Here is a 24,647-nt window from a genome sequence, read left to right on the forward strand (position 1 = left end):
TCACATGGTATGATTCCTAATCAAGTAACTCAAGACTTTGAGAAATGTCTTACAGTGGAGTATCTGTATCTTACAGATTATTCTATTTGGAGTGGAGGGTAAGGGTTTGGTGGACTTTGTTGGGGAGGAATATCATGAAATGGAGTTGCATTCAAAGGTAAGCACTGTGGTAACTGCGTTATCTGTCCTTTGTGTTAAGGGCTCTATTCCTAGCACCTAATAGAGAGCCCAGGACCTAGTAAGTAGTCAGTAAATACTTGCTGAATGAATGAATTTTGCCACAGAGAAGAGAAAAGTGGGCTTACAGAGGAAAAGAAGAAAAAGAGGGAGGGCCTTCAGTTAGTCAGCAGGGCCAGGAAAGGGGAGATGCCCCCAGAGGAACCCTGCTAAGGGTTTTTCCTTCTTCCCTTGGGCTCTGGGAACAATCGTATTTAATATTCTGCCTTTTTTCCCCCTTTCATATTTATCCCCAAACTCTTAATGAAGTGGCGTACACATATGTGTTAGAGGTATAGGATTAAAGGACAAGACAGCAAAGGCAAAGGTGGCTTTCCTGCATCATCCCTTGTATTCCTTTCCTAGTGCCAGCATAACAAATCACCACAAATTTAGAGGCTTAAAACACCACAGATTTATTATCGTACTGGTCTGGAGGTCAGAAGACCTAAAAGCAAGGCATCAGTAGGGCTATATTGCTTCCGGACGTTCTAAGAGAGAGTCTGTTTCCTTGCCCTTTCCAGCTTCTAAAGACTGCCTGCATTCCGTGGCCCCCGGCTCACATCCCTCTGACTTCTGCTCCCGTTGCCACGTCTTCTCTGACTCTTCCTCTTTCCTTTATGATCATTATATCATGCTCACCTGGATAATCCAGGATAATCTCCTCATCTCAAGGTCCTTAACTTAATCACATCTGTTAAGTTCTTTTGCTATGTGAGGTAACATATTCACAGGTTCCCGCACGTGGACATTCTTAAGTGTCATTATTCTGCCTACTATGCCCCTGAGGCCACCCTCAGTGTCAGGTCAAGGGAAGATGCAGCTCCAGAGCACAGGCTTCACCCACATTACAGTGAGCAGAGACCCTGGCTGAGTGTGGCATTTAGGATCAGATGAAAGCAGAGGAAGAGGCTGCAGCCTGGACAGGCTTTGGAGATGAGAGACTGCTCCCTTTCTGCAAATATACTGGAGAAAAGTGATTCTTGGTGACAGAGGCAGAAAGATAGTTTCTGTTATTATGAATATGGGCTGTCAAGGCAGCAGACACTCAGGTTACAGCTCTTTTGCAGTTTGGGGGTTAAGAATTTGAAACAATTTGTTAGGTGCAGTGCCTGGTTTATGGCAGGTGCATAATTCAATAAGAGCCATCTATTATTAATACCAGACGGATAAGGGGCAGGGGTGTTCCAGAGCCCCAGCTGCTGCACGAGGCAGGTCACACACAGCTCTACATCCCTGACCCCAGGCAGACAGGAAGAAGATGTGTCAGAGGGGAATAAGGTATGGGGCATGTGTGCAGCACTAGAGTTTCAACTGTTCTTCATCTTAACTTATTCCCACATGGGCTAGGAGGAAGCATCTGCCCGGTTCTTTAATGACACTTGGAACTCACTGCTGCAGTCAAGAAGGAAATATTTTTGTGGTTTTTCTGTGGGGGAAGAAAGTAATAAATCTTTCTGTTGTTGAAGGAACACCTTTCAGTGGTGTAGCTCTGAGAAGGATGTGTTTTTTAAAGCATATGTGCTTAAAAGTTTGTAAGGCCATCAGGAAGCTTCATGTAGACTCTGAGGCAAGAACAAAGTGTGAGCTGGTGGTCACAAGCTCTGTAGTAGTCACAGGTTATAGATTCAATAAAGAGATATTCCTTTTAGAACAGCTAGGATTTGTGAGTGAGTGCTGGCTCTGGAACGCTCATTAGTGTCTCCCTATGATTTCCTATGGAGCCCATCCTCAGCAAAGCTCCATGTTCAGTGCCTGCTCTAATCAGTTGTGTGTGGTAGAAGAGGGTGAGATCTTGTTCTGAAGGAGATCATTTATTCTGCACAAATGACTTGAACCCTTGCTTTATGCCTGGCATTGTTCTAGGTTCAGGAGATACTGTAGTGACCAAAACAGACAACAAATAATAAATATGTGTCAGGTTATATAAGGGGTATAAAGACAGGCAAGGCAGAGTAAAGGGCTTGAGAGTGGAAGTGGTGTATGCTATTTGATGTGGATGTCAGGGAAGGCCTCCCTGATAATGGGTACTTGTGTGCAGACCTGAAAGAAGTAGAGGCAGTGGCAAAGGGGCAAGTCACAGAGACTTCTGCAGGGTGGTGGTCCAGGCAGAGAGGACATCTGTCAGAGTCGATGTGAACAGCTCGCTTTTTAGTGCACTGTGTATTGTGCTGGTCCAGGTTACACAATCCATCCCTTTCCCTGTGCAAAGACCTCACACATGACTGTGGCTCCTGGCAGCTCCTTTGTATAACATGCCCCAATCTTCAGCCACAGCAGACTGCACCTGAGGAGGGCATCCAATCCAAAATGGGACAATCAGGGATAGACACTGTCCAGCAATCAATCTTGCATAAAGTGATAAGAACCTGGAGGAAGGCAATAACATGGGAAAATCAGCAGTGTGCTGTGACCATCTGTGGAGCTAACTGGGGGGTTTGAGTATAGGATGCTGGAGTTAGAAGGCCTGGTCCCAGGCAGAAGCCCAAGGCCTGTGTGGGATTTTCATGACTGAGAGCAGGTTTACCAACTGTCCTTGAGTCACAGTCTCACCCCAAGGCTGTGCTTATGCAGTCCCCACATTTACTGGGGTAAGCCAAACCAGTCTTAACTACTCTGCCTAAATCTCCTGAGCATGTAGATTGGTTAGGTGGGGAGACTGCAAAGAGAAATACTCACACTGAGATTGCTTTTGAGTGAGGCAACATTCCCCCTCTGTTCCCGGATGAGTAGAAATGTAAACTACATTTTTCAAAACTCTTACTGGATAGTGTCTTTTATAAAGGTACTACCTTTTGGAAAAGACTGGATGTTTCTATTTTGACAATGCTACTTGACGTGGTAGGTGTAAGGTAGTTAAAAAAAAAAAAAAAGGCCGTTTTCAGATGAGAAAGCAATCCCATTTTAATACCTGAATATCCAGTGGGGATGGAGCAATTCAGGCTCAGACGCACCTCTTGTTCCAAGCTCTCCCATCTCCTGGACCGCAGCCTCTGCACAGCTTACCCTGAGTTGGCTGAGCATTTTCTTCATGAGTAAAATGCAAACAACAATGTTCTTAAGGCCAGCGCATTTCTTTCTCCCAGGGAGTTTGTGAATTTGCAAGCTATTTCTCTGCTGAGCTGAGATTTCATGAAATAAGCTGCATAAGGAGTGTTAATGCAAAACCTTGCACTAGATACTAAATGCTAAACAAATACCAGTAATTACTAAGATAAATGTAAGTGCCTATAGAGGTTATACCACAAAAAGTTCTGGTTAGACATGTATGCTGAAATATTTCTGAGTGAAATGACACTGTGTCTGGGACTTGCTTTTAAAATTCCAATTAAAAAGAAAAGTATGCATATTTGGCAGGGAATGAGAAGGATGGGGATGACAGAGGAAATGTGCGGAGACTGCTCAAGCTGGGTGGTGGGGACATGGGAGTTCACTATTCCATTCTTTCTCATTTGGTGTGTATTTGAAAATTTTCATGATTGAAAAGTTAAAAGAAAGAAAAATGAAGTATGTCAGTGTCTTTCCCACTCTTTTCCCTCTTGACTGTTGTTACATAATGTCAACTGGGATCTTAATGTGGGGAATTTGATTATGGGAGTTTTTGCAGTATGACTTCAACAAAGAGAAAAATTTGATAGATTATTTTTGGAGAGTGAAGCAGTCAGGGTTTCCAAGAAAAGTGATGTTGAAATGAATAATGAAGATTCCCTGCTCAGTGATGTAGCCTGCAGAGCTCTTCGAACATTCTGGGAACTCTGTGAAGGGGATAGTGTCACCCCTGCTACTCAGCGCTTACTTGTGCAATAGAGGAAAGACCCACAAGCTCCCTGCAGTTTAGCTCCGTCTCTCTAGGACAACAGTAGTGGGCATTACTTGTACTTTATACCCAGGGCTGTAGCCAGGAATGTGCAAGTCAGTCCTGCATCTGGTTCTTTGGATGTGATATTCTTAGAAGCCTCTGTGTCTTCCGGGGGGTTGAAGGGGAACGATGACACACCATTGAGGGTGGTGTGTGCAGTGCAATCAGGCAGCTTGCAGCCAGGGTCCAGCAGTCTCACAGACATTCCCACTAAGTCCAGAAAGGAGGACTGGAATGCAACAGGGAAGTTCTCTCTTCTCAGTCCTGTCACTCACTGGGTTTGCAGGGTGGAGTGGAAATTGCCTCTGGGTGAGCACACCCAACTCGCTCTCCACTCTAGCCAGAGACTTTACATCCTCAACAGCTGCTGTCTGTGTTTGGCTTTTAACTTGGCTGCCCAGCTCCCAGAGACCAATTTGCAGGGAACACCTGTGACACTGGCGTTCCAATCATATCTGACCTGCACCCACTCCCTACCGCTCCCTGCCACACACATTGTATATCTTCATTTCATTTTTCGGACAAGATTTATCTCAGGAGGTGCATACTTGATTTAGCCCTATGGTTTTGTTCTGGAGTTTCTTAAGATCTATTCCAAAAGCTAATCACTTAAAATGTGGGAGGAATTGGTTAATTTTTCTAGTGGGCTTCAGTGGAAACAATAAACTGACGGAGATGCATTCATCTTCTGTTGCTTGGACCACTCTGTGGGATAAGACTGGACAGTGAGTGATGCTTTAGGACCCTCCTGTGCCTTAATTAATCTTACAAATCAAGGTATGACATGGGTTATGAACCCTGTGTCACTGCTTTTTAAGAGCTGATCATCCCTTAAAAATCATTCATGACAATAGCACTCCTGGAAATGTCTAGAAAGTAAATTATTCAGAAGAAGAGGAGGGAAAATCTTTATATGTACTGAAATGTTTATGGAAGAATCACTTGTAATAGTGAAAACTGCAGACAACTTAATGTACAGCAGCAGGGGAATGGTTAAATGAATTATGATATATCTGTGGAAGACCATGCAGCCACAAACAATGATAATTAAGAAGACTATGCAAGGATAATGAAAAGTGTTTATTAAGTTATGTTAAACAATAAAGTGGAACACAAAATCTATATGAACTTCATGTAATGATTTAAGACTGGAAGGAAATTTTGGAGAAGAGAAAGTGTTAAGTGAGGAAAAAAATGAGTGAGTGATATTTTTCTTTTGAAATACCGTTAGAGTTGTTGTGGACTTGCATTAGTAATAAAAATAATTCCTTTTCTAAAAAAAAGAATACCCAAATTCCCTAACATTGGTTTTCACTTTGTACAATAACTGAGGAAATATTCAAAATGTAGAGAAAGTCGTATCAGCAACTATTAAGTCTTGAGCTCAGAATGTGACTTCTTGGTAATAAGAGGAGTCAGGGGAGGAGATCTGAAGAAAAGCAGATAGAAAATAGGTCCAAGAAGGCAGGTTTGGGGAAAATATTTGCATAGTTGAATATTTATGAAAAGGAACAAACTCACATTCATTCATTAGTCTATATTGAAGCTGAAACTGATGATACCTGTGACCAAAAAACAATAATAAAATAAAGAGAGAGAGAACCAAAGAAGCTCTTCATGTCTTCCTCTTTATCTCTTTGAAATGTACCTTATCTCTAAAATTGACTCTAAAACATTAATGGTCCATTTTTTTTGACTGATCCTTTTCTGGAGGCAGCTAAACAACTCAGCTACAGGAATGCTTCAAATCATTCCTAATTTTAAATATTAACCCTTGGCCAACTTAATCGTAGTGCACCAGCACTTTAAAGCACTCAAACAAAACAGCCTTTACCCACAGAAGATGCATCCATTCCAAGCTGCTCTTTGCTCATAATCTTGCCCCAAACTTGGGTGAATGGTTGGACAAGATCTAGTCCCTGGCTGCCAAGGTCTTGTATTAATGGAGAGAAGCAGGCTGACAGTCTGTAGCCTGAGGAGGTTTTTGGAGAAAAGCCTGAGTGTCAGGGTTAATTACAGCCTGGTTTAAACCCTCAGGTTGAAGATGGACCATGAAAAAGGCAGATTGATGACTACTATGTGGTCAGATGAACCCAGATACTTAGATCTTTCAAGACGAAAAAGTAAAACCTTAGAATCATCTTCAGAGAACAGACACTGTGGTAGGTCCAGTGAAAATTATAAGTTTTGGATTAGACATAGTTCTTGATTTTTCTCAACCATGTTCAAAGAATGTTCGAAGAGCATTTTTTGGGTTTTTACCCACAACCCAAAAAAGTGTAATAGAGGGACAGCAAAAAATAAAATAGAATTCAAGACAACAAACATACCTCACAGAACAAAATATAAGTAACTCAAAGCAACTAACTTTGAGATAGGAAACTGGGGTTTAAATCTCAGCTAGGTTTTCTGATTAACTGTGTGATCGTGGACAAGTGTCTGAGCCTCAATTTCATTTTCTCTAAAGTGGGAATGAATAATGCCTACCTCAAACGCAGATATTAAGATTAAATGAGATAATGCATTTGAGAATCTGTTGAATCCATAATGTGGACTGCATAAGGCAGTGGTTCTTAAACTTGGATGCACACTGGAATCAGTTGGGGAGTTAAAAAAAATACTGATGCCTGGGTCATGCCCCCAGAGATTCTGAATTAATTGGCATCATGTGTGGACTTGACAGTGGGCTATATAGAAGTATGAAGGAGCAAGAAACAAACCCACAATTACAGTTGGAGATTTCAATACCCCTCTCTTAATAATTGATAGAACAAATAGATAGAAAATCAGTAAGGATATATATAGAAGACCCAAACAATGCTATCAACAAATTTGCCTTAATTGACATCTTAAAAACATTCCACTTAATGTCAGAGTACATATTCTTCTCAAGTGCACACAGAAAATTCTGTAAGGTAGACCATATTCTAGTCTATAAAATAAGCCTTGGGGAATTTTAACATATTCAAATCAGATGAAGCATGTTCTTTGACCAAAGTCTAATTAAGCTAGTTATTAATAACAGAATGATATCTTGGAAATACCTAATTATTTGGGAACAAATTTCCACACTTCTAAATAACCCATGGGTCAAGGAAGAAATCAAAAGAGAAATTCTGTAATTTTGAAACTAAATGAAAACACAACATACCAAAATTTGTGATATTCAGTCAAAACCTATGGGAAATTTATAGCAATAAACACTTAACGTTAGAAAAGAAGGTCTCAAGCCAATGACCTTAGATTACACCGTAAGCAACAAGAAGAAATGTAAACCTAAACTGAGCAGAAGAATGTAAATAATAAAGATGAAGAAATTAGTGAAATAGGAGACAGAAAAAAATCAATGAAACCAAAAGCAGATTCTTTGAGATCAATAACATTGATAGACCTCTAGCCAGACTGTTTAGGAAAAGAAGATATATTTTTAGGAATGAGAGAGGTGATATCATTATATTTCTACAGGTCATAAAAGCATTATAAAAAAATAAAAGTATTATAAGGGAATATTAGGACAACTTTATACCAATAAATTTTATCAACTTAGAGGAAACAGAAAAATTATTTGATATACTCAAATTACCAAAGCTTATTCAAGAAGAAATAGATAACTTCAATAGCTCTACATCTATTAAAGAAATGGAATTAGTGGTTAAACATCTTCCCACAAAGAAAACTTCTATCTTAGATGGTAGATTCTATCAAATGTTTAAGGAAGAAATAATATCAATTCTACACACAAACACTTCAAGTAAACTGAAGAGGTGGGAATACATACCAACTCATTCTATGAGATCAGCATTATTCTTTTTTTTTTTTGAGAGGGCATCTCTCATATTTATTGATCAAATGGTTGTTAACACAATAAAATTCTGTATAGGGGACTCAATGCACAATCATTAATCAACCCCAAGCCTAATTCTCAACAGTCTCCAATCTTCTGAAGCATAATGAACAAGTTCTTACATGGTGAACAAGTTCTTACATAGTGAATAAGTTCTTACATGGTGAGCAGTGCAAGGGCAGTCATCACAGAAACTTTCAGTTTTGATCACACATCATGAACTATAAACAAGTCAGATATGATTATTCGTTTGATTTTTATACTTGATTTATATGTGAATCCCACATTTCTCCCTTATTATTATTATTATTATTTAATAAAATGCTGAAGTGGTAGGTAGATGCAAGATAAAGGTAGAAAACATAATTTAGTGCTGTAAGAGGGAAAATGCAGATGATCAGGTCTGTGCCTATAGACTAAGTATTAATCCAAGCTAGACAAGGGCAATAAAACATCCACGGATGCAGAAGATTTCTCTCAAAACAGGTGGGTGAGGTTCTAAGCCTCACCTCTGCAGATCCCCAATTTCTCACCTGATGGCCCCCCTGTGGAGATCAGCATTATTCTGACATGAAAACCAGGCAAAGGTATTACAAGAAAAGAAAACGAGAGGAAAATATTCTTCATGAGTATAGATATAAAGTTCCCTTCAAATATTAGTAACTATAATCTAACAACATATAAAAAACAGAATATACAATAATCAAGTGAGGTTTACCCCAGTCTGGTTTGATATTTGAAAATCAATCAATGTAATTCACCCTATTAACATAAGAATGTCTCATAGTTTCTTATATTTACAAGAAAAACCATATGAGTATTTCAGTAGAAGCAGAAAAAGGATTTGACAGGGTTCAAAATACATTTCAGATAAAAAGAAAGCACCTCAGCAAAGTAGGGAACTTTTCAACTTGAAAAAGGACATCTATGGCAAACATAAAGCTCACATCACACTTAATGGGAAAGACTGCTTTTCCTCTGAGACTAGGAGCAAAGCAAAATTGTCCAGTCTCATTACTTCTTCAACATTATACTACTTCTAGCTAGTGCAATAAGGCAAGACAAAAATATAAAAGAAATCCAGATTGGACAAGAAGAAATAAAATATCTTTATTCTCAGACAACATAATTTTCTATGTAGAAAAATCTATGGAATCTACAAAAAAGCTACAGAATTATAAGTGAGTTTAGTGAGGTTGTAGGATACAAAATCAATATTAAAAATTAGCTGTATTTTAAATAGTTTCAGCAAATAGTGGGAAAGTAGAATAATACTAATATTAGCATTTACAAAAGCACAAAAACATCAAATACTTAGAGATAAACCTTATGAAATAAGTGTAAGACCTACACACTGGAAAAACATTGCTGGGAGAAATAAAAGAACACTTAAATATATGGAAATATATACTGTAATCAAAGATTAGAAGAATCAATATTGTTAAGTTGTCAGTTCTCCCCAAACAGATCTATAGATTCATGCAAACCCAATCAAAATCCCACTAGGCTTTTTAAATGCCGAAATTGACACACATATTCAAAAGTTCTTATTTTTCTTAGAAAAAAAAAGCTGGATTTCAAGACTAATAAAAAAGCTACAGTAATCAAGATAATGTGACTTGGGGCAATGGGACAGAATAGAGAATTTATAACAAACCCAGAAATATATGGTAAATTGACTTTCAATGATGGTACAAAGGCAGTTCAGTAGAGGAAGCCCAGTCTTTTCAATAAATGGTGCTGGAATTATTGGATATTGATGTGTAAAAAAGCAAACATCATACTAAACCTTGCATCATATGTAAGAATTAAGTCAAAGTGGATCATAGAACTAAATATAAAACCTAAAATTATAAAACTGGTAGAAGAAAAAATAGGAGAAAATCTTTGTGACCTTGGGTTAAGTAAAGATTTCTCAGATATATCACTAAAAGAACAATCCTTAAAAGAAAACTAATAAATTGGACTTCATCAAAATTAAGAACTTCTGCTCTTTGAAAGACATTGTTTAGGGAATAAAAAGATTGGGAGAAAATATGTATCTGACAAAAAACTTGTGCCCAGAATATATAAAGAACACTTAAAGCTCAACAATGAAGAAGGCAAAACAACTCAATTTAAAAAATGAGCAAAAGATTTGAAAGACTCATCACCAAAGATATAAGGATGGAAAATATACACATGAAAAGATTCTCAACATCAATAGTCATTCGGAAAATGTAAATTAATAGCAATAGGGAAATGTAAATGTAAATATCTAATAATTACACATCTATTAAAATGACTAAAATAAAAAATACTGATAATGTCAACTGCTAGATAGGATGTAGAGAAACTAGAACTCAGGCATTTCTGGTGGGCAAGCAATACTCTGAGAAACAGTTTGGCATTTTCTTTTAAAGTTAAATGTACACTTACCATACCCACTTCTAGGTATTTACCTAGAGAAATGAAAACTTATATACTCATAGTTGTACATGAATATTTATATCAGTGCTATTCATAATTGCTTAAAACTGCAAACAGCCCAAATATTTTTCTATGGTGAATGGTTAGATAAATTGCCATACATCCATACAATGGGATATTTCTCGGCAACAAAAGGAACAAACTATCAATACATGCAACAACAAGGATGAATCTCAGAATAATTATGCTCAATGAAAGAAGTGAGACCAAAAAAAAAAAAAAAGAATATGGTTCCATTTATGTAAATTCTAGAAACATAAATTAATCTATAGTGGCAGAAAACAAATAAATTGTTGCAGGATGTGAGGAGGGACTACCAAGGGGCACAAAGAAATTTTAAGAGTTACTGGCTTGATAGTGGTGATAGTTTCATGGGTACATAGCATATTTTAAAACGCATCCAATTGTACACTTATACTTGGAAGTGTACACTTATAATTGTGCAGCTTATTATATGTCAAGTATATCTCAAGAAAGCTGTTTTTAAAAATGGTATCTATCTAGGTGACTAATGTGCAGCTAAATTTGAGAACCACTGGACCACATACATAACTATCCTAAATCCTTCAGTTTTTGGCTTAGAAGTTGGGCTGCCATTAACCCACAAAGGTATCCTATTGTCCAGATTCCAGGCTTGTTATAAATCTGAAACCTGGAGGATAGCTACAGAGTGAGCACACAAACCACCAGATAAATTCACTGTAGTTCCAGGGCCTTCATTTGAAGCTGCAGGGAAGTACTAGATAAAAATTACTACGCTCAAATGAAATACAGCAAGACTCAAGCCTTTAAGCTTCTGAGGCTATGTATCACCCACAGTGCAGAGAAGTCTTTGGAATTGGTAATTTGGTGAAATTGCTCCTCCCAATCCCTGATAGACTCAGCTTCTGTACTACCCTCACTTTACTAGAGCCCACACCATTTTTTATATTTCCTTTGTCCTAATTTGCAAGGCACTTGATTATATTGAAGTTGCTAACTTTGTTATGTTATGCAAGACTCCCTTAAATAAGTGTATTTCCCCTTTCTTCTCAATGATTCAAACAGGACAGACTATAAGGGACCTAAAATTGGCTGAATGAGACCAGTCTATCCACTGTGCCCAGTTCTGCTCAGAGGCAGGAGAATGACCAAGAGGGGCATATTTTAACCTCAAATGTGCCTATGGATCACTTGGGGGTCCTGTCAAAATGCAGATTCTGAGTCAATAAGTCTGGGGTGAACCCAAGATTCGGCATTTCTAACCAGCTTCTCCCTGATAATGCCAATGCTGCTAGCTGGGTTGTAAGGCAAATGACCTTTCAGAGTCCTTTCACCCCTGGAATGCTATGAAGCAATAATGACCCTAATAGGGAAGAGGTCATTCAAGTCAAAGAGAGGAACACTGTGTTAGCACTCCCTTTGATGACACTGCGAGTTATGAAACCCTTGCATTACATAAATGTTTATACATATGGTAAGAGTAAGAATTCATTTGTCAATAGCTCAGAAGGTTTTTAAAATGTTGTTCATAAATTTTTCTTACCTTCTAGAAGCACCTACAATAGATAGAATGGTTTTTGTAGGTTACAGTTAGTTAATCTAACTTAAGCCACTTTATCACTTTTGCATCCACCCACCTCTGTGTGCTCCCTCCACCTTTTATTTTACAAAATATATATAATATTGAGGTATGATACTTTAATGTTGAATATACTACATAGCTAATGTTTTCAGTTATGACAAATGGGCTGGTATCTCTTTTAGACAGTGAGAAGATTATATTGCATGTCCAGAATTTTCCTCTTTTAGAGGCAAAGATAGCTCTGATAACAGCGGCAGTTGCTTCAATGATTTATTTAGAGTTAGAGTAAAATTTGTTGGAAAGAATAGCTCAGCAGAGTAATGAGGCATGGTCATGAATCTTTCTAGGGAAGCTGGCTGCAGCCCTTGGGTGGGTCTTTCTCACCCATTACTTACTTTCTTCCCCCTCTGCATTGTACATTTCCTCAAATCAAACTGCAAGATTTTTTCCCAAAGCAAATTCTTAATTTCTGGGAAGCGGTAGTCTCCTTGTGCCTAAAACTGACACATTTAAACAAACACAATTCAAATATATGCTTATTTTCAATTTAAACAAAGTGTCCTTGATGTTCCTAAAGCCAGGCGACTATACTTTCAACAAAATTCTTACTACGGGTAATTTTCCATCTCAGTTTACCTTGCTATTTAAATGAGTTCATTGTGATTTTCAACAAAAATAACTGAGAAAAATGCATCCATGAAAGCTAAGGGTAAATCCATATTCATAGCTCTGTATTCCTTGTCTAGAATTCCTTATTAAATGATTACAAGAGCAATTTTCTGTCTTTCAAGTCCATTTCTGCAGAAAAATTTGAATCACCACTGGAATAAATGTGGTAACGAGAGTAGTTCTGTCAACAATATGTGACATGAGCAAGGGGAGCATAGAAGCTGGGCTGTCTGGACGATGGTTTTGGATGGGGTTTCGGATTTTTTCTTGTTGCCAGAAAACTCAAAGTTCGAAGAGAGCAGAAAAGCATATTGATTAGCTCTGGACTGGTCAAAGACTAGATTTATATCTGAATTTAACTAATGTTTTACATATGGTCTCCTTTGTGTTTAAAAGATGTTGTACCCAGGGTTATTTAAAGACTCTGGCCAGCTGAAAGCAATTCCTCTTCTTGTCTTCTCTCCTCCAAACCATGACCATTTAATAGGTAGGTAGATATTAAACTTTAGGAATAAAAGGGAGTGTGCCTGGCCCAAGTGACCTGTGATCTCTAAAGCCCCACTTGGGTCCACGAGATCTTCATGGCTTACTATTCTCCCCAAACCCCCTGTTCAAGAGGGCACGTTTGTGGGGATATCTGGAGAACCAAGCTGACCACTAGCCCACCTGTGAATTCATCTTTCTTTTGTTTAGTTTATTGAAGATATTGTCTAGAATTCCTTATTAAATGATTGCAAGAGCAATTTTCTGTCTTTCAAGTCCATTTCTGCAGAAGAATTTGAATCACCACTGGAATAAATGTGCTAACAAGTAGGATCTGCAGATGTAAATTTCAGCCTCATCAGTTAATTTTCATTAAAAAATGACATTGAGCACATTGTGCTAAGTACTTTACACATATTACTTTATTTAATCTTCATGATACCCATTTTACAGGTGAGAAACCCAAGGCTCAGGCAGGTTACATAATTTGCTCAAGTCTTCAAGGCCAAGATCCAAAAAACAGGCAATCTAACCCAGACATGTGCACTTAACCATTGTATATTCTGCTTTCCTTATCCATACATTCTTCCAGGACTTGGAAAATAAAGGAGTTTGGGAAGGGACAAGCATAGAAACTCTCTAATGAAGTTGCCATAAAGCTCACAGTCATCCATCCATTTAACAGTAGCTTCCTGCTTAACTCTTCCAGAAGCATACTTTCAATTAAAGGTCATGATTTCACTCCATTGCTGACACCTTTTTCTGGTAAGTGGCCTCCACACTTATTTACAAGGTAAGTCCCCTGCAGCCATGTTTCTATTTTAAAACCCATTCCCCTGGTCACAGCGGAATGGGTCCTAGGCTGGGTCAACAAGATTCTTTCTACTGGAAATCTGAAACTGGGAAGGAGAGATGGAGAGTCAGTTTCTGATGTGTCTGGAACTGTGACAGCAAACTTGGGAACTGTAGGGAAGCCATTTTCTTCCACAGATGAGAGTAGGAGGGGAGAAAGAGGGGAAAGAGAAGAGAAGAGAGAGAGAGAGAGAATATGAAGAATATGAAGCAGACATGCAGAGAAGCTGAGACTAAATAGATAAGGAATTTTTGCCAGCTTTCCAGTACACGGATCCAGTTCTTGGTGAAGCATCCCTGTTTCCTTAAGAACACTACCCTTTTGCTTAAGCTGATCCAGACTGATTTCTGTCCCTTGCAATCAAATCCTGATTAATGCTCATTCAAACACTTTCAAGACCCAGCAACCCAGACACTTCTGTGTCTCCCAGAGTCCAACAGAAGATTGCATACAATAAATGTTTTGCTCTCCATTTTCTGCTCCAGTATAATCCAATCACCCCCACCTCTCTTGTCTTCATTCAGTCATCTAATTGTATTGTCTGAATCCAAGCTCTTCTTACCTCTTCTGTTCACCTGACATTCTACCATAAGATCAATTTTCTAAAACTTTGTTTTCCCCCAGGTGTTGCTTTCCAGTTCAAAAATCTTCAGTGGTTCACTAGCCCCTACTTGTGTTTCATGGAACACCAGAGTAGATGTTCCATGATAGAAAGAGTTCTGTGGCCAAAGACTTGGGAAATCTGATTTCCACCTCTTGACTTTGCCACATATCCTGTATAAGCATATTAAAGGCTTCGGGAGACTCTGCTTATGAATCAAAGCAAGTGAACTCAGGGGAGAGCCAGGTATCCTGCAGGGCAAGAAGTAGAGGATGCTCAGAGAATGGGTTGAGAATAAAGGAGATTTTGCTAATGGTGGATTATGAATTCCAGAGGTCATGGAGGAAGAGTTCAGGGAAGGGTGGGAAAAGGCCACAGAATAGGGGAAAGACAGGGCCTCATGGGATTAGAGACCTGGAGATGAGGTGACCTGGGAGCCAGGGGGATTTCAGGACTGATATAAACAGGGACAAGGACACAATGAGATTAGTCCCATTGGATGCAAAGCAGATGATGGTGGCAAGATGGAGTGTTGGGTTTCAGGAGGGATTTCAGGAGCTCCTGATGATGGGGAAGGTTAGGGGAGGCTCTCTGAGTAGAGTATGTCCCTGATCCAGCCTGGCAACTCCCACAGGGATCTCTCCTCCCCATCTCCTGCTTCTTTTTCACATTTTCGAAAGGCCCAGCAGTTGTGACAATCCTGACGCTGACATATTATCCACATCCACTGGTTTTGAAAGAAGTCAAACAGGTTTTCCTCTGATTACTGAACTTCCTGTTTCTCTAAAAGCCCTAAAAGCACTTCATCATGTCTACCCTGCTCTCTACTCCATTGTATACATCCAGGGCTCTGTTGACAAACTTGTCACACGGGCTGATGCTAAAAAAGTATGAGTTCTAATATTCAGAGCTGAAATCCTCCCAGATGGGCATGCTGAGCAGGCTGAGGAGGCCCCGAGGTTCATCAGATCATCTGTCCTAGGCCATCTCATCCATTTCCACATCTCCATACAAAACCTCTTCCCCTCTTTGCCTGCACAATAAAGTGCTTTGGCAGGAACAGCCTCCAAATTTGATGAAAATGGCTCTCTCTCATGTGGCCCACATTTCAGAGAACACATCTGCTCACCATCTTGGTGAATGAGATTGTGCTTCAGCTCCTGGCTGCCCAGACCCCAGTTAAGCACTTGGTCCTTGTCTTCATTCAGCTCCTCTCCTGGGCCTAGCTCTGTCCTGGTTGGAAGCCAGACCCATTCCTTTGGGCTCACTCATAGCTTGAGTGGGCAGTCCCCTAATTATCTGCAGGGTTTGCTGCTGGGGATCACCCAAGGCGCTTCCAGAAGGAGGCGCGGGGAAAGGAGCCCAGGATGCTAATAAAAGCTTGGTGTTTGCTGAGTTAAATGAAAGGATGAGCTCCTCAGGAGCAGGTGTTGCACATCCATGATGGCTGTTGGAACAGCGATTTCTCATTTTGGGGTCTTCAGGATTTCTCCTTTCAAAATCTCCTCTGCTCTGGTATGGCCTAATGCCTTGTCTGGGGGGTGCCCCACTTTCTCTCCTACCCTCACCCTAACTTAACCAGGTCTTGGAAACAGTTATCTCCACTGGGATGTGACTAATTAGACTCAATAGTTACTGCTTTAGTGAGTATTATTTGCATTTCTGTGAGGGAGATGGGCCATGCAGTAGGGTACGGAGAGTAACACAGGATGGGAAGGCCAGCACTGTAGTGAACTACAGAGTACATACAATGTTAGTGCAGACAGATCTTCAGATTTTGGGGGAAAAGCTTAAAATTCAGGTATTTCTGTGTAATCTTCTAATTTTAAATGCTTGTTAATTAACTTTAAAACATGGTAGGAAAGCCAGACAAAATATATCTTTGGGTTACCTTGGCCCATGGTCCATGAGATACCAGTGACTTGTATAATGTTAAACACACCTCTGATTCTGTGCTATGGTTCTTTTGTGGCTGAATTTTCATAGGAAGGCCATTTGGGCCTCCATGTGGTCCTGAAACCACAGAGGAAGGACTGGTCCAGGGCTGACTCTGACCTTGGTGACTTACATCCAGTCCATTTGGAATCCTGCTCCTATGGACAGTTTATTCCTCTATGCCCTGGAGTCTTGGAGCAGGTTGCCTGGGCCCCTCAGAAAAGCCACCAAGTTCAATGAGGCTGCAATCAGTCAGGTCTGCTAGAGACAGGTGAGTGTTACAGGAACATCTTCACTGAGAAAGGCAGCAAGGACTGTAGTGGGGTCATTTCCATTTCTGCTCAGAGAGACCATAGGAGTTGATTATTCCACAGGGTCAACATGTGATCACTGGAGTCAGATCCCTGGTTCAAACCTGTCCTCTATTAGCTGGGTGTCCTTTGGCTAGTTAATTAGCCTCCCTGACCTCAGTTTCCTCATCTGGAATATGGGGAATTACTAGTGCATCCTAAGTAGGATTCATTGAGATTGAGTTTGCAAAGTGCTTGCACAGTGACTGTAGAGTAAGCTCCCACACTGGAAAACGATGTGACTTCATTTTTAGAGGGACTGCCTTCTATGTTTCAAACAGGGATTTATCTGGTTAAAGCTAATTTTTACAGCCACACTTGAAAATTGGTGGTTCAGATCTCTTTCACTCACAACTTCAAACCTGCCTTGCTCTTGCTACCCTCTCTCCAAATCATCAGGTTTCTGAGTTTCCTGGGGATGATTTCTGTGTCTGAGTCCCTTAGTCCCCAGTGGTGGATTTCTTCAAGGAGCTGCACTCCAAGTGCCAGGTTCAGGATTGGCTCAGAAAGTCCTACGAACCTCCTGGGGATCAGCCTGCTGGGAAAGCAACTCTCTTTTCTAGTGGGGCTTTATCTCCTCTTTGCATATATTTTCAGCTTCTTCTTTCCCCTCTCCTGTCTCCAACCTTTTTTTTTTTAACTCCTTGAACAAAAGGTGCTGCCAAAAATTTAGAATCGTATTTTAAGTTTTAAAATCTGATTTAGGTTGTTGCTTTCTAACCATGGGCAGCATCCCTCATCAATCTTGAAACAGGAGTCATCCGTCTTGAAGACCTGCTACAGCCTGGGCTTCCTGGGAGAAGCCTAAAAATACCAGGACAGAGAGGGAGCATTCTGCCACTGGGAGTTTATCCTCAGTAGAGGGAACTCCTTGGATTGGGCAGTACTGGGTTCGGAAGCCAAGCCTCTCTGGTAACAGAGGAAGTATGCTCCTCCCACAGCGGGAGACCGGCCTGCAGAGCCCCTTGGCCAAAAGTGGTGGGCTCTGAGGAGGGCGAGTGGGAAGGGGCCTGACTGAGAGCTCACTCTCGTGGGTACACTAGGTTATTTATAGCACCTGTGTTTCTGGACCTGTCTCCACCTGGATTTATGCAGTCTGTGGCTGTAGTGTGTGTAGGGAATGACGGGGGCCCATCTTCCTGCAAGGGCTGATTCTTAGCTGTAGGGCTCTGGCTGGAATAGAAGTTACAAAATCAAAACAAGGGGCCATCTGGAGAACACTGAGGCAGAGCAGCTCTTCTGTGCTGCATCTGCAAAGCAGTCGGTGGGCAGGCCTGGTGAAACCCGGGGCTTTCCAACCCCACCTAGTGATATTTACGGCAGCCGTGGGTGCAGTGAGGCAGGTGTTGGGCGGTGGGGGAAGTGGATAGCACACGTTCAGTCACCTGGGGCTCTGGCTCTGCATTTCCTCGCCGCGCCTCCAAACGGTTAAAGGCTGAAAGAATGTCCTCTCTCCCGGGGAGCCTGCACTTTGAAAGAGGAACCCAGAGAGCACGCATCCTTTGTTCAGAGCTGCAAAACTAGAATCCAAGTTTGAGCACCTATTATTCGGGCCGCATCTCAGCTTTCTCTAATCCGTGCGTGTCTGGCTGCTCTCAGACTGGGATGACATCATTTCAAAAATGTAAATAACTGTCTTTAGGCTTTTCAAGAACCTTGAAGGCAAATACTCCCAACAAAGACTACCATCAGATCTTTAGGCATTTTTTTTTTATATATAAGAGGGGGCAGTTTAGGGGAGGCCGGGGCAGGGGGCGGCCACCTGCTACTGTGCCTACCTGTACAGCTGCTCCTCCCGCAAGTTAGAGTGGAGAAGAGGCCGTGGGCATGGTAGGCGAGAAGATCTAGGAAAACTAAGGACAGCACCGGTGCCTAGAGAAACAAAAACATCGTTGACATCTGTCCAACAAGCTCCTTTTCTCAATTACACTCAGCCCAAACGAGGCAACACTGTTTTTAGGCCCACCATTTCACAGATGGAGAAACTGAGGCTTAGAAAGGAGAAGGGACTTGCCTCAATGTGACGGAGCAAGGGCCAACTTCAAACTCAAGATTCTGGGGACCCCCAACGGTCTGCAAGGCGGGGAGAGGGGAGGCGGGGGTGCGGGATGAGGGCAGGGCGGGGACAGGTTCTGGCTGCGGCCGCGCCGGGAGGAGCCGGCGTCCGGGGGCGCCGCACAGGCCCCCACTGCGGGAAAGGCCGCCCGGGAATCCCGAGCAGGGCAGTGAGGCCCCGGCAGCTGCCAGGCGCGGCTGGCGACTGGCCCGCGCCGCCCGGCCCCCACCTCCCGGCCGCGCTGTGGTCGGGCAGCGAGCAGGCCACATACCGCGCGTCGCAGAGGAAATGGCTCGAATTCCTCCCGCGTCGCCTCGCTCAGGCCTCCGGGCGGGCGGGGCGGGCAGGCACCGAGGGACCGTGCGCAGCCGCTGCGGGGAGCTGGCGAGGGCTGTCGGACTCCCAGCTCCCCGCACCTGCGGCGGGAGCAAGGCTCCCGCTCCCGAGCACGTGAAGGGACACAGGCTCGTCCCTGGAGAGACTGCCTGGCCCAGTCCGGCCTCCTCCCCCTTAACCTGGCTCTGGCTCATCTGGGGAGTGGTCCTGCAGCCCTGGCTGATGAGGCTTCAGATCCTCAGCCTCTGGGATGGCGCGCAGCACACATCCCGTGCGGACCCCAGCGAGGAGGGTGCTCCGGGCCTTACAGAGGCCTCTTTAAGTCCCAGCCTATGCTTTTGGAAAGTCCCGGCCGCTGATGTCTCCCAGTGTTCTAGGCCTGCCTTCCTGGCTTGCAGTGCAGGCCTTTCTTTACTCCAGGTGTTGAGAGCACGGCAGGGACGTGGCTCGGTGGGAGAGGCAGACCCGTCGGGAGGTGTCAGCCACCAGGTGGTATAGTGTGAGGGACTTGGGGCAGGGATGCAGAGTAGTAGAGAGAGAACCTGAGAGGTGACCTGGCCTGAATAACGAGATGTCTCAGAATTTTCCAGAGTGCGAAGGCATGAGGAGGGGATTGGAAAACTTCTTGTGGTCAGCTGAGCCTGCCAAAGCTTCCTGCTTTCCTTGGACAGAACAAAAACAGTTTGGGGGAGAGGTGAGGTGGGGGTCCAGGTAACCTCTTCTAGGAAGGTAGCCCCGGGGCTTGAATAAGTGCTGGTTGACTCAGGATTTCTCTCCTCTCTATGTATCTACTTCATTTGAGTGCCTGGTCCAGTCAAGAATAGCATTTGGAGGGGCCTTTACCTTCTGCCCCTACACCCGGGAACTCTCACACTGAGGGCTTTTGTGCTTACCCTCTCCAGCTGTTGGTTTCATCACCCTGGAAGGCCCTCCCTTCCCTTCTCTGGCTGGTGAGTCCTACTGAGCTTTCAGCTCAAATACCCTCTGTTCTCTCTGAATTCTTCCTTGACTCCCATTGTCTTCTACTCCCTCCATCTGCTGCCATGTCCTGTAGTATTTCACCTTTCATACTGGATTGTGAATATTTGCTTATAAATTTCTCTCTTCAGTTAGACAATAGCTCCACAAGGTCAAAGACTGATGAAATCTTACATATCTTTGTGGACTCACTGTTTACTCTGGTGCTTGCCTTATAGTAAAGACACTATTTAAATGTTTGATGAATGAATGAATGAATGAAAGAGGAATGAACTGGGTGGGCACAGTAAAGACTGAAACAGAGACCAAAGGAGAAGCAGGCCAGATGTGGATCCTGCTAGAAAATTCTAAGCTTTGCTTCCTGCATATACAGAGAACCTGTTGCCTAGGCCCTGTCCTGCCTTCTCTTACCTGCCACCCCAAGGTGGGCCCAGTCCAGAGGGCCTAGCACCATTAACTTCTCCAAGACCACTCTGACCTTCGTATCTTGATCCTAACTTTAATCCCAGTGCCCATTCTCTCTCTCCGTCTTATGCTGGCATTAGCCTCCGAGTTTGGCTTAGCTGATATATGCCTGTTTTCCTACCTCCAGTACTTGCCAGGTTGGCCTTCCTTTCTTGGCTCAGGGCTCAGGAGGGTCTGATACCGCATGAAGTGGCGCTGTCCATCTGTTCCAAATAGGTCTGGGGTACCGAGGGTGGAGAGCCAGAAGGGTGGTAGCTGTGTCTGCTTGCACCTGGAATGGGATGGCTCCAAGCTTGGAAGCAAGGGAGGGAGAGAGTTTCCCAAACTGATTCACATCACTTCTGAGTCCAAGTTATCAGCTATAATTTCTACCCTCTGCAGGGGTTTCTGAGAGGTCCTGCTAGGAAATAGGAGCCTGAGGCAGGCCTGAGGAGAGGCATTACCCCTCCACAGATGGGCCTGGTGGGTGGTGGTGTAAGTGGGGAGGGGTAGGGAATGAGGTGTCATTTCCCAGGCTGCCCCTGGACAGTCTCCCATGAGGAGCAGGCCCAGGAAGCCTTGGCAGACCCTGCACAGAAATGCAGACAGCTCACAGTGACATACTGGTTTTGGGAACTTTGGAAATGCAAACCTCTACATTTTTTTCACAAGAAAAAGGAACAGAGTTTGGCATCTTTGCTCCAGAAACAGGAACTGACCAAGGCAGTGACCCTTGATCATCACTTCCTTGTCTCAGTACTTAGAAGAGGGTGGGTTCTTCCCTTGGCCCTTTTTAGTTTCTCACCAGGGTTTTGCGGACAGGAGGCTGCAGGGGTTTATAAAAGAGTAGGGGAAAGAAAGGAAGGGAAAGGGAGAAAGGCGTGGCAGAGGAGAGGGGTGGTGAAGTGGAAATATTTTAAAAGTGGTATGTCCTTAAGAATTGAGGAGGTCAGGAGCCGGATGGGGATTGGGACGGGGCCAGAAGGTACCTAGTAGGTGCTCAATGTTATTTTCATCTCCTTGTGGAGAGAGCATCTTTATCATTTGTCCCGTAGAGCTTGCGGTTTCTTGGGCCCATGTCTCTTGGATTGAGGTATAGCAAACACCCTTGGCTGTATTGCCTCCCCTGCATTTAGTGAGCAACTACTACATGTAAAACAAGTTGGTAGGTACTGGGTGAATAAGAGACAAATTTGTCCCCTGCAGAGCTTAACTTGAGTAGAAGGAATTGGCATTCAAGTAATAAAGCATTAAGAGGATGAAGCTGATAATAGTTGCCAAGAGAGGAGGGAGAGGCCACATCAGGTTGGCACAAAAAGCCTCAGGAAGAAGCTGGCATTTGAAGTGGGCCTTGAAAAGCCGGTGGGCATTTGCCAGGTGGAGATGGGAAAGAAGGACATTCCAGAGCCAAGGAACTGAATCAGCAAATGTGCAGGGGAGAGAAAGAGTGAGCACATCTAGGGCCCAAAGAGTGTAGGGTGGAAGTGGGTGCAAAGGAGTAATGGGAGGAATGGCTGCAACAAGAGGTGGGGTCCACTTTGTAGAGGGGCCTGAGTGTCAGGCGGAGGCATTTGTGGTGGTCCTCAGAGCACCAGGAGGAGGCCCTGACCATCAGTGTCATGATAATCATGTTGCTAACCCCTCAGATAAAGAAGTGAGGCAATGGGGAGGACTGGGGGAGGGGGAAACAGATGGACCCATCCATGGAAACCCAACCAGACCCTTAAAGGGTTCTGTATTCCCAGCTCCTCATATGGGCAGCTGACCTCAACTGGTCCCATTGAGATCAGAGGGGCATTGGGTGAAGAGGTGTCTGGATCAAAAGGTCGCTGAATAGACCCAGCTGGACCATCTAGCTCTGCAGCTCTGTCCTTGACAGAGCACTTCTCCCAGAGGGCAGGAAGGAACTTTCTTAGCAATAGGCAGAGAGAAAATTGCATTGGTTGTTATTTAAAAACAAAACAACAAAACAAAACAAAACAAAACAAAACTTTATCTATTTCCCTAGATTGTAAACTGCTAGAGAGCAGAGGTGGTATTTCCCACAGGTCCTAGTACTCACTGGGCACTAAATAAAAGCCAAAGCAAAGGATTAGGGTCAGATACCACCTTACAAGGAGCAGAAGCCTTAGGGGTAACAGCGACAACCGAGTTTACTGTTCTGTCACATATTCCCCTGTGGACCTTCTGTCACTTCTATTAGTATGACTTCCTGTGAAGTCTTTACTGCTGGCCACCTTCTTTGTACTTCCCCTGACCCTCCTTAACTCTCTTCTCTGGTTGAGCACGCAATCATTTCATCAATTTATTCACTAAATATTTACTGAGCATTTCATATTGGTAGGTTCTGTGCTACGCATGGGAATAGAGTGGTGAATAACGCTAATGATGGAAATAGGTAAGCTAATTCCCAGCCCCTACAAGGGCCTTGGGATGGCTCCTTGGCCTGACAGGGTCTAAGAGATAGGGTCTACCTGGCTGGAAGAGGCAAATTTGTCCTTGCTAGGCATGATTTCGTGGCGCCACCTGCTGGCTCTATGTAGGCATATAGCATTAAGTGTAAATATACACACCAAGATCACCTATTAAACAGGGAGACAGCTCTGTGAAATACATGTGTTCAGAAACAGGCACACATATGTGGTAAACCAGATACATAATCATATGTAGAAATTTAGCATCTAGCATAGTACCTTACCCTTGGTAGGAGTCCGATAGATTGTAGTCTACAGAATAAAATCTAAATTCTTTAGATCAGCTTTCTTCAGGCTTATTTTTCACCTTCCCTTCTAGCCAGTTAGCTAAGAATGTTCCATTGTCAGTTGCCCCCTGCCTGTGTTCCTTCCCCTTCATCCTATTAATTCTTTAAGACCAAGTTTAAATGTCACTTTTCCCCTTATCTCTCCAGCTAAGGTGACGACTTCCTCTTTTAAACTGTCATAACTATATGATAGTTACTATCTTACTAACTTGCATTTTAACTGTCTGGGACATGTATTTCTCTATAATCTGTAAGGTCCTTGAGGATAGGATTTGTGCCTGACTCATGTTCCCTATCGTGCCTGACACATAGCCTTGCACAAAGTTGGGGCTCAGTAAGTATGCAGATCTATTTACATAAATTTCTCTATCCTTGTAAAAATGATACATATTTACATGAAAGCACAGAAACACTTATCTATGCCTATAGCTATGAGAACACATGCCCCTTAAACTAAGCTCTTTATTATTTCTGCTGTCTTCAGTCTAATCCAGATCTTTATTCCACTGACTGATAGCAATTGCCTCTTAACTCATCTCCATTTCTAATTCTTTCCTCCACTTTTCCATTGTCCCCAGGCTGTACTTTAAGACACCTCTGTGACAATATTATACTCTAGCTCAAGAACTCTAACAATTCTTACTGCCTTGCATGATGAAATCTGGAAAAAACTAAATCCTTTCTTTTCTCTTCTTGCTTTAGGGAAGGGAGTCACAGTTATAACCAGTGAAAAATAAGTGAAAGTGGTTTCTGGGTAAGTTTGTCATTGCCTGTTAAAAGAGAAAATCATGGCTGGTGTCACTTGTCCTTCTTCCTTATTGACTTGAATGTGGTTACAAAGGAGCTGCAGCAGCCATTTTGCAACCATGAGGGAAAGACCAAGTTGTTGCTCCTGACGTCACTGAACAGCTGAACAAATGCCACTGCTTCTCATATAAACAAGATTCCTTGCTTATATGGGGGAAAAAAACCCTTTGTTTGTTTAGGCCACTGCAAGTCATGTTGTTGTTATGTTCATCTGGACATCATTCTAACTCATGATTTTTAAATAACCTCCTTCCCCCAATACCCATATGATAAAGTTCAATTTTCTTAATTTGGTATTTTTAAAACTAAGCCTGAAGGATGAGACATAGGACAAGCAAGGGAAAGAGATTTCCAAGCAGAAGGTAGCAGCATGTACAAAGATCCTGAGGCAGAGTACAAAAACAAGAGTACTTATACTATGG

General features: G+C 42.6%; 1 long non-coding RNA gene across 1 annotated transcript; it reads right to left on the minus strand.

The window, feature by feature from the left end:
- Positions 1 to 495: 495 nt before the first annotated feature.
- Positions 496 to 19,306, minus strand: LOC108407925 (uncharacterized). The gene is made up of 4 exons (XR_012132656.1): positions 19,171 to 19,306; positions 18,622 to 18,715; positions 3,128 to 3,243; positions 496 to 2,585 (listed from the first exon to the last, which is right to left on the minus strand). It is a non-coding gene; the product is annotated as an uncharacterized lncRNA (long non-coding RNA).
- Between the last annotated feature and the right edge of the window lie 5,341 nt (positions 19,307 to 24,647).

The sequence above is a fragment of the Manis javanica genome, chromosome 1 (assembly GCF_040802235.1).
Source record: "Manis javanica isolate MJ-LG chromosome 1, MJ_LKY, whole genome shotgun sequence".
Taxonomy (NCBI): domain Eukaryota; kingdom Metazoa; phylum Chordata; class Mammalia; order Pholidota; family Manidae; genus Manis; species Manis javanica.